The 17,552-nt window shown below is 53.7% G+C and overlaps 1 protein-coding gene across 1 annotated transcript in view; it reads left to right on the top strand.

The window, feature by feature from the left end:
- The first annotated feature begins 2,251 nt into the window (after positions 1-2,251).
- Positions 2,252-17,552, top strand: part of CDH22 (cadherin 22) — a 76,097-nt gene continuing 60,796 nt past the window's right edge. Inside the window, exon 1 of the mRNA XM_064391051.1 lies at positions 2,252-2,690. The gene's annotated coding sequence lies outside the window, so the exon portion shown is untranslated. The remainder of the gene's footprint in view (positions 2,691-17,552) is intronic.

The following is a 17,552-nucleotide window of genomic DNA, read 5'->3' on the forward strand; positions in this document are numbered from 1 at the left end:
ATACAAGACATGACATGAAGGTGACATGTCAGCCTCTCAGAGGGGCTGGGACACAGCTGTGGAGGCTGCATTCAGTGTTCATGGGGAGCCACAGGGTAAGCATGTCACGGGTGGTCCTTAGCTCTCCTGCTTTGCACCCTCCAGCTCTCCTTCCCCGTGTGGCTGCTGGCCTTGTGACCTGGGCACACCCTGAAGCACCACTGATTTTGGGTGCCAGGGAAGGACTGTCACAAAGTGCCTTGTTGTGGTGCTCTCCAGGGCTGGCTGGGACAGGCTGCCTGGCCTCACCAGCACCTGCACGGCAGCAGCAGGAGGGCACGGATTCATGGAGTCATGGGATGGTTTGGGTTGGAAGGGACCTTTAAAGGTCAGCTAGTCCAACCCACATGCAGTAAGCAGGGACTTCTTCAACCACATCAGGAATGGAGCTGCTGTGCCACAGGGGAGGGGGCAGTGGGAGGAGAGACAAATCTTCTGTGTCTTCAGAACAAGGGGGTCTTAGCAAAAACAGGCTGGAAAAGGGCATCACGACTACAGACAAGTGCTGGGACCATCTCCTCCCAGTATCCCACCAGCTTATTGGATGCTTCCAGGCAGGTGGGCTCAACTCCACCTGCACTGTGCGAGGTGACCTCCTGGCTGTCCCAGGGAAAGGATCTGGGTGTTCCCAGTGCCAGTGTCCTAGCTGGCACAAGAGCCTTGCAGGTGTCCCAGGGCTAGATTGGCACTGAGCACACGGTCTCTGTTTGCAGACTGTGTTAGCAGTGCAGCAGCTGTGCTCCAGGCTTTGCTCCTTTCCCTACAAGAGCCTCAGGCTCAAGTGGGATCCACTTTGGCAGCAGTGCTTGCAGCTGGCAGGTCTCTCAGCCTCACACTGGGATTGAGGATATTTCTAGATGCTTCTGTGTCTGAAGAGGCTGATATGGAGCATTTCCTGGGATGTCTTCAGGGCCCCCCTGGCCTTTGAGGGTGGGAGTCATGCAGCAGTAGGATGGTGGGAAGCCTTGTGCAAAGGTGGGAAATAAAGCTGCCAGAGCCTGCTGCTGGGTCTGCATCCTGCTCATCTTTTTGTCCTGGAAAGGAAGAGCCACTCCTCCTGGATCCATGCTGTGCTTATAAACCTCTCTTTTGCTTTCCACCCACCTCTCCCTCATCTTCAGGGCACCTGTCTGAGCAGGAAGCACCCGATCCACAGAGTTTGTGGATAACCTGCTACTGGGTTACTACTGTTTCTTGACTAAATTGGCCAAGCAGAGGATTTGTTTGTCTTGTACACAAGGTGCTGTACAAATGGAGCAACACATCATTCCCTCCTCTGGTGTTCTCTTGTGCTCTTTTCAGGGCCAAACAGCAGAGAACGCCGTGGACACAGGGGATTATTTTCTCCAGGTAAGATGTGCGTGTCTGGGCAGTGGAGAATGGGAAATGTCCCACTGGAGTCCATTTGCCTGAGCTGTGACTAAAACCTGACTTGCAAGAGCATATTTATCCATCCCCTAATACAGTACTGCAGTCTCACCAGCCTTGAGCTTCTTCTCTGCTTCCATCTTCACTGGTCCAGAGTGCTCTGTACACCCAGCATCCTGCTGCTGGTGCGTGACTCTACTGCAGGCAACAACCTGTGCTGCCACTTCTGCCCCTGCACCTTTAAAATGCTGCTGGGCCAGGACAGTGCCCACTATGCTTTGGGCAAGACTCTGGAGAAGGCAGAGGTGGGTGCTGAGGATGCCAACAGCCATGGGCACCTGGTGCACAGCAGGAGGGGGTCTGACAGCCCCAGAGATGCCCAGAGCCCCTGACACAGCTCCTGCCACTGGGCCATCAATGCTTGGCACCATTCAAAGGCAGCGGAAGCATGGGCTGGGGTCTCTGTCCCTGACCTGGCTGATGCCCTGGCACCCCGGCTCAGTGCTGTGCTCCACGCACTGAGCTGGATCTCAGCACCGGGCACAGGAGGGTTGGCCCTGGCCTGGGGGTGGCCAGGTCTGCCCCTGCCCCTGTCTGCGCCCTGCTCCCGCCCCCGGGGCGGCCGGCAAGCCCCTGGGGCGGCGGAGACCACGCGGGGGTACCGGGGGTGGGGAGCGGACCCGGGCTGCGGGCAGAGCCTCCCCGCCCCGCCGGGGCCGCACCCCGGGGCCGGGCGGGGGCCCTGGGGCGGGTCCCTGGGGAGGCCCCGGGGCCAGCCCGGGGTGCGGACCCGGCGCTGCATTCTCAGAGTCTCCAGCAGAGGCTGGGCTGGGCCGGGCAGGGCTGGGCTGGGCTGGCGGGGAAGGAGGGGAGGCAGGCAGGGAGCGAGGGGGAGGAAGGCGGCTCTCGCCGCACATGCAGCCCCCGCCGCGCTCCCGCCGCCCGCGCCCCGCCTCGCGCCCTGCCCGCCCGGTGCCGGCACCGGCTCCGCTCGCCGCCGCCGCCGCTCGGGGCTCCGCGCTGCTGCCGGGGCTGCCATCCGCTCCGTGCCGGGGCGCAGGGGCTGCGCTCCGCTCCGTGCCCGCCTGCCCGGGCTGCGATCCGCTCCGTGCCGGGACGCAGGGGTTCCGCTCCGCTCCGCTCCGCTCCGCTCCCGGCTGCCGAGGCTGCGCTCCGCTCCGCGCCCGGCTGCGGGGGCTGCGCTCCGCTCCGCTGGTGCCGCGCAGGATGCCGCGGGAGGCCGAGCGCCCGGCCCGGGGGAGCCGCCGCGGCCGCCGCCCCAGGTAAGAGCCGGCGCGGGCGGGGCTCGGGGGCGCCGGGCGAGCCCAACTTCTCCGTCCCTCGCCGCGCCGCAAACTTTGCCGCCGCTCGGCGGGGCTGCGGCGGGCGCTCCCCGCGGGTGAGCGAGGGCTCGGCCCGGCCCCGGGGTCGCCGCCGCCTCGGGCAGGGCAGTCCCGCGCCCCGAGGTGCCCCGGGGTGCCCCGGGGTGCCCCGGTCTCCTTGGTGTCGGCGGGCGAAGCCGGAGGTTTGATGCCTCCGGCGCGGCCGCGCCAGCGGCGGGTCCGAGCGCACCCCCCAATTAAAACAGTCCGGTGCTTGAAGAGCTGCAGCTCCTTTTTTCACCGGTGGTATCTTAAAACATCCTCTTCGGGCTCCTTCCTACCCGAGATCCATCTGCCCGTTTCTCTCGCTGAGACCGGAGCCTTCGTACCCATTCCGTGCCCATTCCGCACGGAATTTGCTGTGGGCGCCTGTGGATGTGTGGCTGCTGTGCCCGAGGAGCCCAGAGGGAGCCCTTAGAGCCGGCCGGGTAACATCTCTCTTCACGGAGCCACATTTTTTTTTTTTTTTTCCTAACAACAAACTAAAAATAACTGTTCTAAAACTAGCACTTTGCTCATTTAAAATGTGGTTCCCAACTGGCTGTGCCCAGGCCTTCTGGGAGCGCGATCTGCAGCCGCAGCTGCTCCCCGGCGTGCCCCGGCCCGGCGCTGCCACCCAGGTGCCTCTCCCGGGCATCCCACCCTGTGGCACCTGGGCTCCTGCGGGCACTGCCCGTGCGTCTGGGTGTGCAGGGATGCAGTTGATGCCTCTTCATTTTTCGTTGGTTTCTGACAGTTTTAACCTCCTGCACAGTCTGGGGACATCTGCCCTGTCTTCTCGTCTAGCCTGGTTCTGTGCATGAACGAGACCGGTTTTGGGGTGATGGTGTAGGCAGCAGCGAGGAGGGGCAGGCTCGGGAGTTCAGACATAACTTCGTAAGACAGTGCACTGCACCTCAGGGGAGCCTTTGGACCTGGGAGGGCTACGAAGGATGGGTGGGTGGCTCCGCAGAGCTCTGGTTCTCCAGAGCTTGTTTGCATGGCCTGAGGAAATAAATGGGGAATGTGCCTCTCTCTCCCTGCTCCTGGCTTGGTACCTGTGCTGTTAGAATGCCGTGTGTTGCAACACAGTCTTGCATACCGCTGAGGAAATCTCAGCTCACGACTGCTTCTCTGGGACCTGTTTCTGTCTCTTCAGAGTGCCCAATGCACAGAGCATGGCTGAAGCCTGCAGTCTCTGCACTCACAGATTGCATGCCCAGCTCAGAACCTCGGCTTTGCCAGGCTTTCCCTGTGAGGCTGATGAATGCTCTCCACTTCTTTCAAGAGCACTGGGTAATGAGTATTTGCAGCAAACAATTATCAGGGTTGGAGATCATTGTCCTGGTACATCAGTTTTTAAATGCTGAAAATAAATTGTTTCTCTGGCTTTAAGTCTGAAACGGTTTCTCTGTTCTGGTGCTGTGTTTGTTTGTGTTCAAGGCCAAAAGGTGGTTCTGCTGCTCATTGATGAATTCCCTGAAATGTTGACAGTACCCTGAGAGTAGCACAGGGTAGAGCCCGCTGAAATCTAAATAAGGTGGCCCAGATTCTGTGCTCACTTTTGTCTCACGCACGTCTCTGCTCCAGTGAGGTGAGGGTCAGATCAAGTGAGGTTTGGTCTCTGTATGAAATGCCGGTTGCCGAATAATACAGCGCTGAAATTGGTGGGCTTATGAAAGAAAAAGTATGTGATGTTTCATAGGTAAAAAAGCCAGTTTTGTTCCTTCTGAAAAAAAAAATATGCCCTTTGCTTTTTGGTGCATTGACACTTTATAATATGATATGGTGATTTCATACCTATGACAGAGAAGTGGCTACTGGAACAAGGTCAGTTTTAAAACTCTTTTTCAAAAGAAGCTAGCAGGCCTCCAGAAAAAAAAAAAAAGGAAAGAAAAGGTTGTCTTTGGGTTAAAAATAACAGTTAAAATCCTATTCTTCTTAGCTCCATCACAAAAAAATATATTTTCATTACTTAAATGCAATGTCATGTTTGAAAAAGTCATAGTTCTTTCTTGTGTGTAAGGATTATGAGGAAAGGGTCACAATTTACCATTTGTTGTTTATATTGTCTGGTCAGCTTTTGGGGTTCTTTTTTTGCACATTAAAAATAATATCGAACTAGCAAGGCTTTTTTTGTAGCAAATTTTACTTTTGTGCTCATAATCACTATCCCATAGCAGTAAAATTTGGCTGGAAATGTTGCAGAGGGAATGTTTGTTTATTTGAAGCCCCTTTTTCAACCCAGAGACTTTATTTCATTAGAAGGATTAGATTGTTTCTGAAAGCTTTGAAACAAGACTGGACTTCAGGTGGCATTTAATCTGCTGTTATTCCTTTAAAGTGCAATTACTTATTTTTTCAAATAATTAGGGTTTTTTATATTTTAAAAGCCCACATTTTAAAAGTAAAAGAAAACAGTTTGAAAAAGAAATGGTGTGGTGACTCTTGGGTTCTTCTGACATCATGTCGCTGAAGAGTATTCGTGCATAAGGATACAGCCATGTATGAATTTGTGTTGTTATCTTTTAACCATGTGGTTATGCAACTGTGTTTGGGTTTACAAGCAATGACACTTCTCTGCAGATAAGTCCATGCATATCCCGAGGCACAGGCCATTTTGAGTGATCTGCTTTCTTGAAAAATTACATGTAAAGATGAGGTGGGTGTGAATCCCAACCAGATTGCTCGCCCGAGGTTGTAGGTGGACACGGTGTGCAGCTCCTGCTGGTCTCAGGATCTCTTTTGTCTTACCACCAGCTTACGCCATGGTGTTTCTTTGTGGAAGGGGTGCCCAATGGGGAGGGATGTCACCAGCTTAGCCTCAGGCTGTCTGTTGCTCTGGGAATGTCCTGCTGGTGCCTCAGCAGCCCTGTGCTCTTTGCTCTCGGGGAGCAGGGTCCCCTGTGTCACCTTGCTCTCAGGTGTGTGCTGCCCTGGGCTGCAGGTGAGGGCACAGAGCTCTGTCCTTCGGCTTGGCTTCTGCAGCATCCTCAGGGCTCGTGCCTGCGTGTCCCTGTGAGCTGTGTTGTTTGTGAAGTCCCCGCTCTACCCCAGCAGAAAAGCCAAGTCTTTGTGGCTGGATTTTGACAGCAAATTGCTGCAGACTTGGAGTATGGGGTTGGGCTTGGACTCAGCTGTTCACCCAACATGAGCTGGGTGTCCACTGCCTGCTCAGCTCTGTGGGACATCTGTCTCTGCAGTTGTGTCCAGTGTGTGGGTGAGTTTCTGCTCTGGAGAGCTGTGGAGGGCTCAGGCACGGGGCTCTCTGTTCCTGCTGGCAGCCACTGCAGAGACCCATCCTCCCAGTTAGTTCACAGTTTCTTTTTCATTTAGTCATCACTTTCTATTATTTGCAAAGTCCGTAAAAGGAATACAGCACATTACGGTAATTTTCAATTTTATCCTTTGCAACAACTCTGCTTTCAGAGACTAGTCCAGACCTTACTTTAGCCTGGCTCTGTATCTTTTGCATTTTTCTTTCTTTTTACTGTCCTTTGTGCTATGGCAGGAAGAAGGGAGTTCTGTTTTATCCTGTTGGGGAATGGTTGTTGGCTGGCATTTTTGTGCTGGTTCTGCAGGACAATGTCTGGGTAGCAAAAGTGGATCTTTTCTCCAGCAGTGTCTGCCTTTTGTTACCCACGGGGCTGGCTGGGATGCGTTCAGAGGGTCTAGGTCTAGCTGTGGGTCTTCTTGGTGATGCTGTTCCTCAGATCCTCTTGCAAATGGATGTGTCAGCTCTTTGACAGCATTGCAGCACCTTCTTCTGAGGGGCTGTGGGCCTGAGCAAGTGGTGGCTGGCAGCTGGGTGTGGGGCCCAGAGCAGCCCCAGAGCTCCCTTAGCTATTGATGTTTCCTGGTGCAAGTACAGCACACGGGGGTACAGGACTCTGCTGGGAGGTGGGAGCACAAGCAGGGACTGTTCACAGCCCGTGGGTTGTTTGGGGGTGCCTGTGCCTCGGTGGCTGGGCATGGCTTTTGTGTTCACACAGGTTTCCAAGTGCTGTCTCAGCTGCTTCCACACTGCTGACCCAGCCTCGGTGGTGGAGAGGGCACACACCAGTGTCAGACAGGGGTGGCTCTCCCCAGACCTCCTAGAAGGCATCTCTGCCTAAAAGGTGAGGGACAGACCTTGCTAAGCTGAGGCCCCTGCATTTTTCTTCTTGAAAGCAGGTGTAGTTGTGCCCTTGGGCATAGGAGAGGCAGCCAGCCCAGAGCTGGTCCATCTGTGCTCCAGCCCAGAGCTGATCCATCTGCTCCATCCCAAGGGCTTGACTGGATCACTCACTGCTGCTACACCTACCAGCTGAAAATCAAGGTGCTTTTCAGAAAGTGTCTCCTTCCTGCTGGGTGCCCCATCTCAGGATGGCTCACTAAACACAAAGCAAGGTTGCAGTACTCATTGCAGGAAAGGCAGCACTTCTGTGTTTTCCCAGTCCTGCCCTCCTGTTTTTGTCTGGGAAATCTGCACTTGCCTCCTCTCTGCCTGCTGTGGCGTGTTCTGCTGTCCTGCTTTTACTCACTGCCTTGCTCTGGCAGTGCCATCCATGAGCCTGGAGAAAAAAAACCCAACAGAACTCATTCAGTTTTGACTCTACTCAGTGCTGCACTTCCTGATTTTGGATCTCCTGTGGGAGAGATCACAAGAGATCACTCTCCTTAGCTCACTCTCCTTAGCTCACTCCTCTGGGCTCAGTGCCTGTTAGCACTGCTGTCACACTGTTATGGGCAGGGTCTGCTCCCCAGACAGAGCCACCTTGCTTGTCTCACACTGTCACTGCTGTCACGTGTGCTGAATTTGGCCCTGCCTGCCTCATGATGGAAGCTGTGGCTGGGATGGAGGTGATGCTGGGCTTGGTGCTTCTCAGAGGCACCCACGGATTTGTGGCTGCCCTGTAGGAGCATTTAGTGAGGTGCCCTGCAGGAGCAGAGCTGGGAGCTCTGGCAGAGCTCTGGTGTGCCAGGGCTGGTCACTGCATGGGCTGAAGTGCTCCTGTGCTTTGCTTGTGGCAGCTCTGTGAGCTTTGCTGATTGGGAAATCCTTCAGGGAATCATGAAAGCAGAATTGTTCATCCAATGCCCTTTTGCAGACACCCCCTGCCCCTCTCTGTTGCTCCTCCCTGCTGCAGTACTCAAGAGAGCACCGAGGGGAAGGAGACCTGGGCTCACTCCTCTCTGACACCGCTGTGCTCACCACTGCCTCTTCACTGGGGTTTTGTTAAACTCTTCCCAACTGGCTGCAGCCAGTGGCATTAACAACTGCAGGTGACTTGAAGCCTGAGGCCCTCACCTCACCTGAAGCTGCTGATGGCCAGAAGCTTTCCACAGCCAATGATGGGATGTGAAGGTAGTCGCCATAGAAACATCTTGGGCAATAGATGGAGCCTTGAAAGCTCTGACTGCCTTTTGGCAGGAGCCCATGTGTGAGTGTGGGTACAGGCAGTGGTGTTCACCCTGCAGACCGAAGCTGTGAGTGAGACGTTTGGAAACAGCAGCTGTGGGAGCAAGCACAGGAGCTGAGCACCGCTTTGGTAAGCTGGCATTTCCCTGAGGTTGTGATGGCAAAGGAGTCAGAGCAGGAGGGTGAGATGTGGTCACAATACTGGCCTGGCAGGAGGGAGCTCATCCCCGCAGATGAGCTGTCCAGTTCTGTGCAGCAATCAGCCCCTCCTGGGTGCTGCAGCCGCAGCTTGGGGCAGCTTCATCCCCAGAGCTGTGCCCAGCAGCCCCTGGGGACTCGGCACAGCCTCTGCAGGTGACACCCGTCTGTCTCTGGGCTCCTTCTTGAGCACTGCTGCCCTTCCCTGTGCTCTGGTGAGCTGTGTGCAGGCAGACACCAGCCCAGGAAGGGCCCCACACCCACTGAGAGGTGTTGGATCTGGGAACCTGGGCTGTGTCCCCTTGGCCTGGCCTGGGTCTGCCCCCTCGGTGCCCCTGGGTGGCTGTTTGCTCACAGGTCACAGGCCAGGAGCCTGATCATCTCCCCTGTGGGGCACATGGAGCCTCTGCCCCACTGTTGGCCAGTCAGCGAGGACAGATAAAGGTTTGGCTGGTCCACAGAAACCATGGTCTGGCCATCCCAGGAGGGAAGAGAGCTGGAAGCTGTGGGCCAGGCCCTTGCTCTGGCAGCCTCCTGCTCTGGAATGGATGTTCCCTTGAGCCAGACAGTAACTTCTGTGTGTGCCTGGGGATGCTGCACTCCCTTCTCCAGTCCTGCTTCCTCGTGTCTCTGTCTGTCACACTGGGATTATCTCCCTCTGCTCCTACTGCAGCTTCTTCCCGGAATCCCAAATCCCCAAAATGCTGTTTCTCCAATAATCCTTGTCATTAAAAGTGGCTCCTAAGCTCCGAGCACCTCCTCCTGTCCCCATCACCCTCTCTAGACAGATTCAGTTTGAATTGTGCACATACTAACAGTGAGCAAATCATCTTGTTAACCTGGGGCAGGACACTGCTTTGTTCCTCCCCCAGCACTAGCAAACTGCAGAGCTACCCTTGAATCCTTCTGTATTTTCACTATTCAGTGTTCCTAGCTGTGTGAAAATGTGCTTTCTTTGCTATTGTTATGGCCCCAACTAGGTACGTGGCTGTTGATATGTGACAGCGTTGTGCCTGTGTGGGAGAGAGAATTGTTTTCCCTGCCACTGGAGTCTGGAAGGTCGAGGACAGACAGGTGAGGAGGGAGGGGGTTGCTTGGAGAGCTGGACTTCACCAGCTTTCTGAGCTTGGCTGCCTTCCCACTTATGAAATACAGCTAAACCTTTTGATGGCAGGTAGGAATAGCTGAGCATCAGCAGAGTCCTTAAGAAATTACATCCCTGCTTAAACTTTTAAAAGTCAGCTGAACGCCCGTTGGCTGCAGCCCTCCCGGGCTGTTTCCCAGTGGCACGGCATTTTCCCCAAAGTAACTCCGGCTGCAGGGATGCTGTCCCGAGGCAGGGCACCCTGGGTGTGCCCTGGGTGTGCTGGGGGTCCGGGCCGGGCTCCGGCTGCTGCTGGGGCCGGGGATGGATGGCACGGGCAGGGGGCTCCTCCTCGGGCCGGTGCCGGCAGAGGGAGCCAGCCATCCTTCCTCCGCTCCTGTGCCATCCTTCCTCCGCCGTGCCAATTAACCAATTAATCCGAGAGGTGCTGCAGAGGTGAGCTGGGAGCTGGGCTCCTCCACTGGGCAGCGGCTCTGCTTTCCCAAATCCGTCTCTTCTGCTTCGCTGCCCGGGTTCATCTCTGAGGTGAAGCCTTGGGTGGGTTTGCTCTGGCCCAGCTCCACGCCAGGCAGGAGCAGCCTCGGTGGCAGGTGTGGCACGGGCTGATGCCAGCGCCTTGGCCAGCTGGGTGTGTGGGCAGGGGACAAGCCCCAGGGCAGGGGACAAGCCCAGGGCAGGGGACAAGCCCCAGGTGTGCAAGGGACTGGGGCTGCCCCTGTGAGTCCCCATGGCATGAGTGGCCAGTGGCTGTGGCGACCCTGCAGATGAAGATGGCCTTGCCCAGGAGCTGGCAGTGGGTTAGTGAAGGCAGACAGAGGTTTTGAGCTGGTACTCTGAAGTCCTGCCTAGAGGACTGACTGTTGTGCTGACAGGTGATGCTGCTCCTCCTGTCCTTGGTACCACAAAGCAATGGGCGTAAGGAGTGAGTGCAGGCACTGAGCCCTCCCCAGCTGGAGTAGCCACCAGGTGAGCATTTATGGATTTTTCTCTGAAAAAGCCATTTGTTTTTGTGTAATGGGAGACTTGTGTCTGGCCGGGAAGGGTGTTGGAACCATCAGTTGAGGCTTTAATTGGTTTTGCACCTAGAGTGCTAATGTATTTCAGTGGATTAGATGGGAAGTGGGGTGGTGCTTGGCTGCTCCAGAACTGGAGATGTGAGCTCTCGTCACAGGAATGAGAGGCTCAAAGCATTGTGCAAAGAGAATGGCAGCTTCTCACTCTGCCACGGCTGCTGCTTTCTGGTTGATGCCTTGGGAAGGTTCAGTGTGATCTCCTCTGCTCTGGCTGTGACCGTGGCCTGTGCTGGTGCAGTGTTTGGGCCTGTTCTGGGATAGCCTTGGTAAGCAGCTAAGCCCCACACAGCCAATTATTCACTCCCTCATTCCCAAGTGGGTCATGGGAAAAGGAAATGGAGAGTAAAAGCAAGAAAATGTGTGGGCTGAGATAAAAATGGTTTAATAAGTGGAAGGAGAGAGAAAACAAGGGATGCAAAGGCAAACACTCACTGCTTTCTCTGCGTAGACTGACGTCCAGGAGTTCCTGAGCTGAGGGTGGCAAACCTCCCCAAGATCTCTCCTCTCCCTTTTTGTTGCTGACAGGGACAGGGTAGCTTTGTGGTTGATCTGGGTAATCCACTCCCAAACTCTTGTGCACTCCCAGTCTGTTTACATGGGGACATGGTGAGCAGCAGAGAAGGCTTTAACACTGCAAACACCATTTGGCAGTAGCTAAAATATCAGTGTGTTACCAGTTTTTTTTGGTCACAAACCTAAAACGCAGCACCAAGCAAAGTTAATTAACTCCCTCCCAGCCATACCCAGTACAGTTAAACACCTTTTAGTGCTCATACTGAGGGAGATGCCTTGGAAAAGAGTCCTTGTCAGACCTGGGCAGCAGGAGAAGGGGGCTCTGTCCTGTGATCTGCTGGCCCAGGCACACTCAGGCTGACCAGGACAGAGGCATGGGGTGCTGCCAGGCATGGCGTGTGTTGGGAGAAGCTGGAGTAACAACGGAGTGCTGGAAAGCAAGCCTGGTAAGCAGGACTGTGTGTCAGTGGTGAGCTGCTCGTCCAGCTGGTGTAAATTATCCTCAGTCCTTCAGAGGGCTGGAGCTGGCAGGACAGGGTCTGACCTGGGACTGCTCAGGGCTGCTGCTCAGCATCTCCCTTCAGCTCCTGGCCACAGGCTCCAGTCAAGTCTGGTGCTTCTAGGGAGGCATTTTCCAAACCTTAGGCTGTCCCAGAAGGAGAAAATCCTGCAGCTGAGCTTGTGTTGCTTATAGTAAGCACAGTCAGGGTTGTGAAAAGCTGCTGTGAAATAGAAACGAGAGGGAGGGACTGTGAAGCACCAGGCTGGAAGGCCTTTTCTTTAAACTGCAGCTCAGCTGGGCTTAGGAAGAGGTAGGACACAATGTCTGGTCCTGGTTTCCAGAAGGCAGCACATGCATTTCCCTTGTGAGTGATCAAAGGCTGGGACTGAGACTCATCTTGATCTTTTTTATATCTAGTCCATCACTGTGCTATCTAGTGCTTCCCAAGTATATATAGAAATAGCTTTTTTTTTTTCCTTTGTCCTCTTCTAGACAATGCCTAGAGTCTTTGATAATTTTTTATGTTTTATATGTTTTTGTGTGTGAGGTCTGTCTGTGCCTCTGTGTACCAAGATGTGGAAAGCTGTTTGATGAGTGAATGCTCTTGGTGTCCTCCACTATGGGGGCCCAGGGACAGCCTAGATGTGTCTGGGTTTGTGTCTGGCTTGGTCCTGAACCTCTCAAGGGTTTGTAATCAGCCCTGCTCAGGGCAGCTGTGTCTTGCTTTTCTGTTTTGGAATCACCATGACTGTGTGTTCAAGGTGTGAGTTTTGGTGTCACATCGCTGTGAGGTGTGATGGGAGACGAAAGTGAGGGACAACAACTCAGAGGCCATGGGGGGCTAGAATGGCTTCCTGCCTGGATACTGCTTGGATTTGGATGCCCAAACTCTGCCTGAGGTTGCTGCCAGCCCAGCAGCCTGAGATAGGTGGTGTGTTGGAGAGGAGGACACGAAGGAACACGTTTTGTCTGTGCTGCAGTCCTGGCTGACACAGTCCAGTGTCCAGCTGGAGCAGTGGGGGCCTGGAATCAGTGTGACAGCACACAGAGGGTGATGTGCAGTTTGGATTTCAGCACTTGTGCAGGTGACAGCATGGATTGGGTGTGGTGGGCTCTGGACTGGGGATTTGGGGCTGTGTGAATGGGTTCTGACGTGTCTGTCAGCAAGGGAGCTGGAAAGGAGAAGTGAAGCAGCCCAGAGGACAAAGGGAGTGCAAGCAAGGGTTTGCAGTGTAGAGACAGAGCAGAATGCAAAGGGTTAATGTGTGTGAAGGTGACAAAGGTGGAGAAAAGCATACAGGAAAGTGGCTGTGGCTGTAGATGTGTCCTGCCACTTCTCCCTCTTGAAGCACAGAACTGCTTTGGGGGCAGTGGGGGTGCTCAGAGCCAGGGTCTGTCGGTGTCTTGGGCTGTGGGGATCTTTCTCTGTCAGAGTGGCTGTACTGAATGAAGAGGGTTGGTCAGGGGAGTCCTGCCTGTGCCCTGGGCGTTCTCAGGGAGATCCCTTGCTGAAGCAGTGCCAGCCTGGGCTGGAGCAGGAGGATGGGAGCTGCAAATGGCTGCAGCTGCCTGTGTGAGTGTCTGTGCCCTCTCCTGCACGCCCACACTCCCACATGTTCCAGCACAATCCTGCTTGCTCACGTGTATGGATATCTCCTTTGCTCTCTTCTTTCCCATGCACTTTGTCCATCTGCTTTTCTGTCCTCCCTGTTGCTACTGTAATCTCTCTCTTTCTTCTCCCTTTGTTGCCTGGGCTGCTTTGCTGCCTCTTACTTCACCATGTCCCTCTTTATTCCTTTTGATAATAATAACATTAGAACCTACATACAAGGCCCCAAGGTCCCAGCTTTGTGCAGATACATGAGGAAAGACCCTTCAAAGCCTGTGTGCTGGTTGAGAAGATTCTCACAGCCTCACTGTTTCCAGGAGTGTCAGAGGCAAAGGGCTGGACTGTGAAATAAGGCCTGTGCAAAACCTCACGCTGCGTCCTCTGTCCATCCAGGAATGTCAGAAGTGAAGATGCCAGTCTTGTTTGATGGAGTTTTACACCAAAGCCCTGAACCCCTGTGCCTGATGGAGGAACTGAATGATTAATCCCCCTTTATCAGTTGTGCTGAGCAGAGTGGTGGTTCCCAGGGCTCCCAGTCTGTCCCTTCTTCTTTGTGCTGTTGGTTTGGTAGTGACATTAAAGCGAAGCTACTTGCAGATTCTGTTCCAGTCTGCTGTGTTCACGTGCTTCAAGCTTTCAGAAATGTTCTCCCTTTCAACTGCAATTTGCACATTTGGCCTCTGCTGAGAGGTGATGCTTCAATGGGATGCTGAAGTCTGGTGGTTGGAAGGCAGTGTTTCTGGTGATGCACTGAGCTTTGCATATGTGATACCCACTATATTTCCTGTGCTTGAAGGCCTGTGTGGCTGCTGGATGCTGGCTCACAGTCTGCAAATACAGCACTGGGGGAGTGGTGGAGGAGGAATCAAATCTTTTTCTTCACTTGACAAAGTGGTCAGAGTTTCTTGCAGAGGGAAGGCTGGTGCTGTGTCTGCCTTGCAGAATCATATCCAGAGACCCACAGACTTGTCATAAAGATGTATCTATGCTGTGCTAGTCCATCACAATTCAGACCATAGCTAGCAAAGGGCTCTGAAATCAAGAGACACATTTAACACTTTTTGTCCCTCTTAAAGTCCTCCAAGGAATGTACTTCCTATGTGTAGTGGTCTCTTTCAGCCTTGTTCAGCCACACTCCAGTTTTCTGATGCTTCCACTTCAGCTCTCTCATAGTTGAACCTTCTGTTATTTATGCCTGTGTCCCAAATCTCCTTGCTGAGAGCTGGATTTGGGAAAAGAGCAAGCAGTAAAATCAAAAGCCATCACCTGTTCCCATGGTTTGCTGCTCTTTGCAGCCCTTTGAGTTTATGTACAGCAAATGTCTGTTGCAAAGTCTGTCCCTGCAAACAGCAACAGGCTGTTTTGGGGTGTTTGCTTCCCCTGGGATTTCTCTTTGAGCAGCATGACCTGTCGGCAGGTCATGACTCAAGAACAGGAGGAAGAGATGGGGGTGGGCTGTGGCAGCAGGACCCTGTGGTTTTGTCTCTGCAGTAAAGAGCAGAAGGGCTGTAACACCTGTGCCAGCCTCTTCCTGGGCACCTTGGACCACTGTGGAGCCTTTCTGCCAGCACTTACATTGGTCATTTTGTTGGAGCTGGCTGTCAGCAGGATCATTTCGTTCTGTCTTTGGGTAAAGTGCCTCAGACAGCCTGAGCACACTTTCTGAGGAGAAACTTGGTCTCTCCACAGACCTGGGGGAAGATGTCATTTGTGGATGCAGCAGGGTTGGCAGCCCTGGGTCCTGCACATGAAGATTTTGGGAATTCCACCTGGGAGCACCTATGTGTCAGTGCTGGCAGCAGAGAGCCAAGCCAGGGGCTCCCAGAACACGTAGCCAAGGTCCTTGATGAGATGTCTAGTCCTGTCGCAGGCTCACATCCTGGGAAAGGCAAGTGGGTGGTGTTGCTGCCCTTAGGTTTGCCCCTTGTTGCTCTGCACCTTCCTGCAGCACTCAGGAGAGCCCCTGATAGCTGAAGGTGGAGGAGGAGAGTGATTTCTCCCTGGGGAAGTCCTATTGGAGAAAAATGAACTGGATCTGTCCAGGTGAGATTTTTGAACAGTACCTGTAAGTTCTGTTGGGGCTGCTCTGTGGTGGCTGTTTCTCCATGGGTGTGTATTGCTTTGGACTCATCCTGAAGCTGTTTGGAATGTGGAGAGTGGCATCATCTTTCTTACAGGGGGCTTGTGAGAGGTGTAATATTGCTGGCAGAGCAGAGAAAATTGGTGTCTGTCCAGTACAAGGCACTTCAGACAGGACAGAAATTGAACAGGACCTCGTCACCTGTTGTAGCATTTTCTGGTGTGTGTTGGAAGATTTGCCCTTCCTCGAGGCAAGGAGGAAGGACCAGCCCTGGAAAAGGCAGTGGGACTGGTGTGTCTCTTTCTAAACTGTGATCAGGGACCCAGACCCATCACTCCTGGTCTGCAAGCTCTCCTCCTCTTGCTGGTTAATATTAGTATTCCGTTTGTGGAACGGGCGATGCAATTAACACAGAGGTACAGTCATTCATCCTGACTGGAGGACTCGTGGGATCAGATGTACTGGGGATAGGAAGCGGAGGCTTTCTGCTGGGAAAGAATGTCACAGCACAGCGGACACAGAAATGAAAAGCTATTAATAATGATCCCGGAACTTCACTTCCATCAGCTGTTTATTTAAAGGTGCTCCATATTCAAAGCCTCCTGATTTATGTGGGCAATAACACTCACAGTCCTGGGATCACTTTTTTAAGCAAGGCTAATGGGGTGAAACCATCATACTGCGACAGTAGAGATCAAGCTGGGAAAATGATACTGGAGAGAAAAATAAACTATTGCCTAGATAATCCCTGAGCTACGCTGGGCTGGGAGCTGGTGTGAGCTCCCTGCTCTTCCAGCATTTATTAAGGCTTTTACTTCTTTTTTTTTTCTTGGTCTTTGTGAACAGAATTTAGTGGGCATAGAAGGATATCAAAATTTGATTTCTACCAGACTGGATGCTAAAATGCTTCTTCATTTGCGTGCAAGTAATGTGGGACATGTGATCTCTCTGTCCCTGTCTCCAGAGATCCCACCTGGACTTGATCCATTCCCAAAGGACTGGTTCCTCTAGGGAAGGGTATCTGTGCCCTCTGCTGTGTGGGTTTTGCCTGCAAAGTGGCACAGGAGTGCCTGGGGGGACACAAATGGCATATTTGGGCTGTGGCACTGAGGGGACAAAGGGGTGCCCTGCTCTGGGGGTGTCTGGTTTCCACATGGGTTCTCTTTATGGGGCTGTTTGCCCTTGCAGGGAGAGCTTCTTGGTGGGGCCCAAGCTGGGCCATTGACATGTGAATTTTGCAGAAACTCATAGTGGTTACCTTGTTGTGCAGTTAAACCACGACTGGAGGCTGGGCTCAAAGTGCAGGATGGGCTCAGGGCAGGAGAACATGAGTGTGGTGCTGGTTTATTCTGACTGCAGGTGAGCCCTTGGTGGGCAGGAGCTGGTTTCAGCAGTGTGCAGCAGTGCCAGTTGCTGGCTATCAGAGGGTATGTGGCTCGTGGTGTCTGCAGGGCAGTGAGCAGCTTTTGGCAAAGGCTGGATGTTTTCCTGGGGAGGTGAAATAGCCCTGAGGCCACCGAGCTTTGGTTGGAGTTGCTCTGGGCAGCGAGTGACTCCTGGGACATGACTGCAAGCCCTGTTCATTGTCAGGAGCTGGTAGTGGTGATGTGATTAGTGGAATGAAGCAAATGATTCCAAATAAATAATGCATCAGTCATTAATGGTTGAATGCAAAATTTAACCTGTTGCTGTTGTCTGCAAGTTGCTTACAAGGAGGTCAGTCCTTTATTTTGCAGGAGGCTGTTACCTGCAGCTCGTGGGCAGAGGCTGTGCTCTGAGCATCCCTGGCACATCTCCAGTGTGTAGGTCCCTGGCCCAGCAAGAGGCTCTGGTCCCTCCTGTTTGTTCTTTGTGAGGGGAGATGGGCTTTGCTTTCAGTGGGTGTCCACCAGGGTGACCATCCCGCGGCTCCTGTGGGGCTGTGATGTTCTTGTTCTCAAGAACACCGCTCACTGCTGGCCTGTGTGTGCTCAATGTGCAGCCTCAGGCACCCAGGAAGGGACTAGGAGAGCTCTGGTCATCTGGGCAGCCCCTCTCCTTGCTGTGCTCCTCTTGGAGACGTTGGCTTTCAAACAGACTTGGCCAAAATGTGCTACCTGTGTTGGAGACTCAGCTGCCAGGGATTCCTGCCAGCTGTGGTGCAGTGTTCTGCACAGTGCTGTCTCTTTGCAAAGCATGTTTGCCTCTTCTTTGGGGGATGAGGCTGTGCACCATTCTGCTTCAGCTTCCTAAATTCCTGTGGTGCCCAGATTCCTTCTTTTCTTCCTGGTGCTTAGGAATTCCTGGGGAGCAGGAAGGTTTGG

Source organism: Passer domesticus, chromosome 16, assembly GCF_036417665.1.
Source record: "Passer domesticus isolate bPasDom1 chromosome 16, bPasDom1.hap1, whole genome shotgun sequence".
In the NCBI taxonomy this organism is placed as follows: Eukaryota; Metazoa; Chordata; class Aves; order Passeriformes; family Passeridae; genus Passer; species Passer domesticus.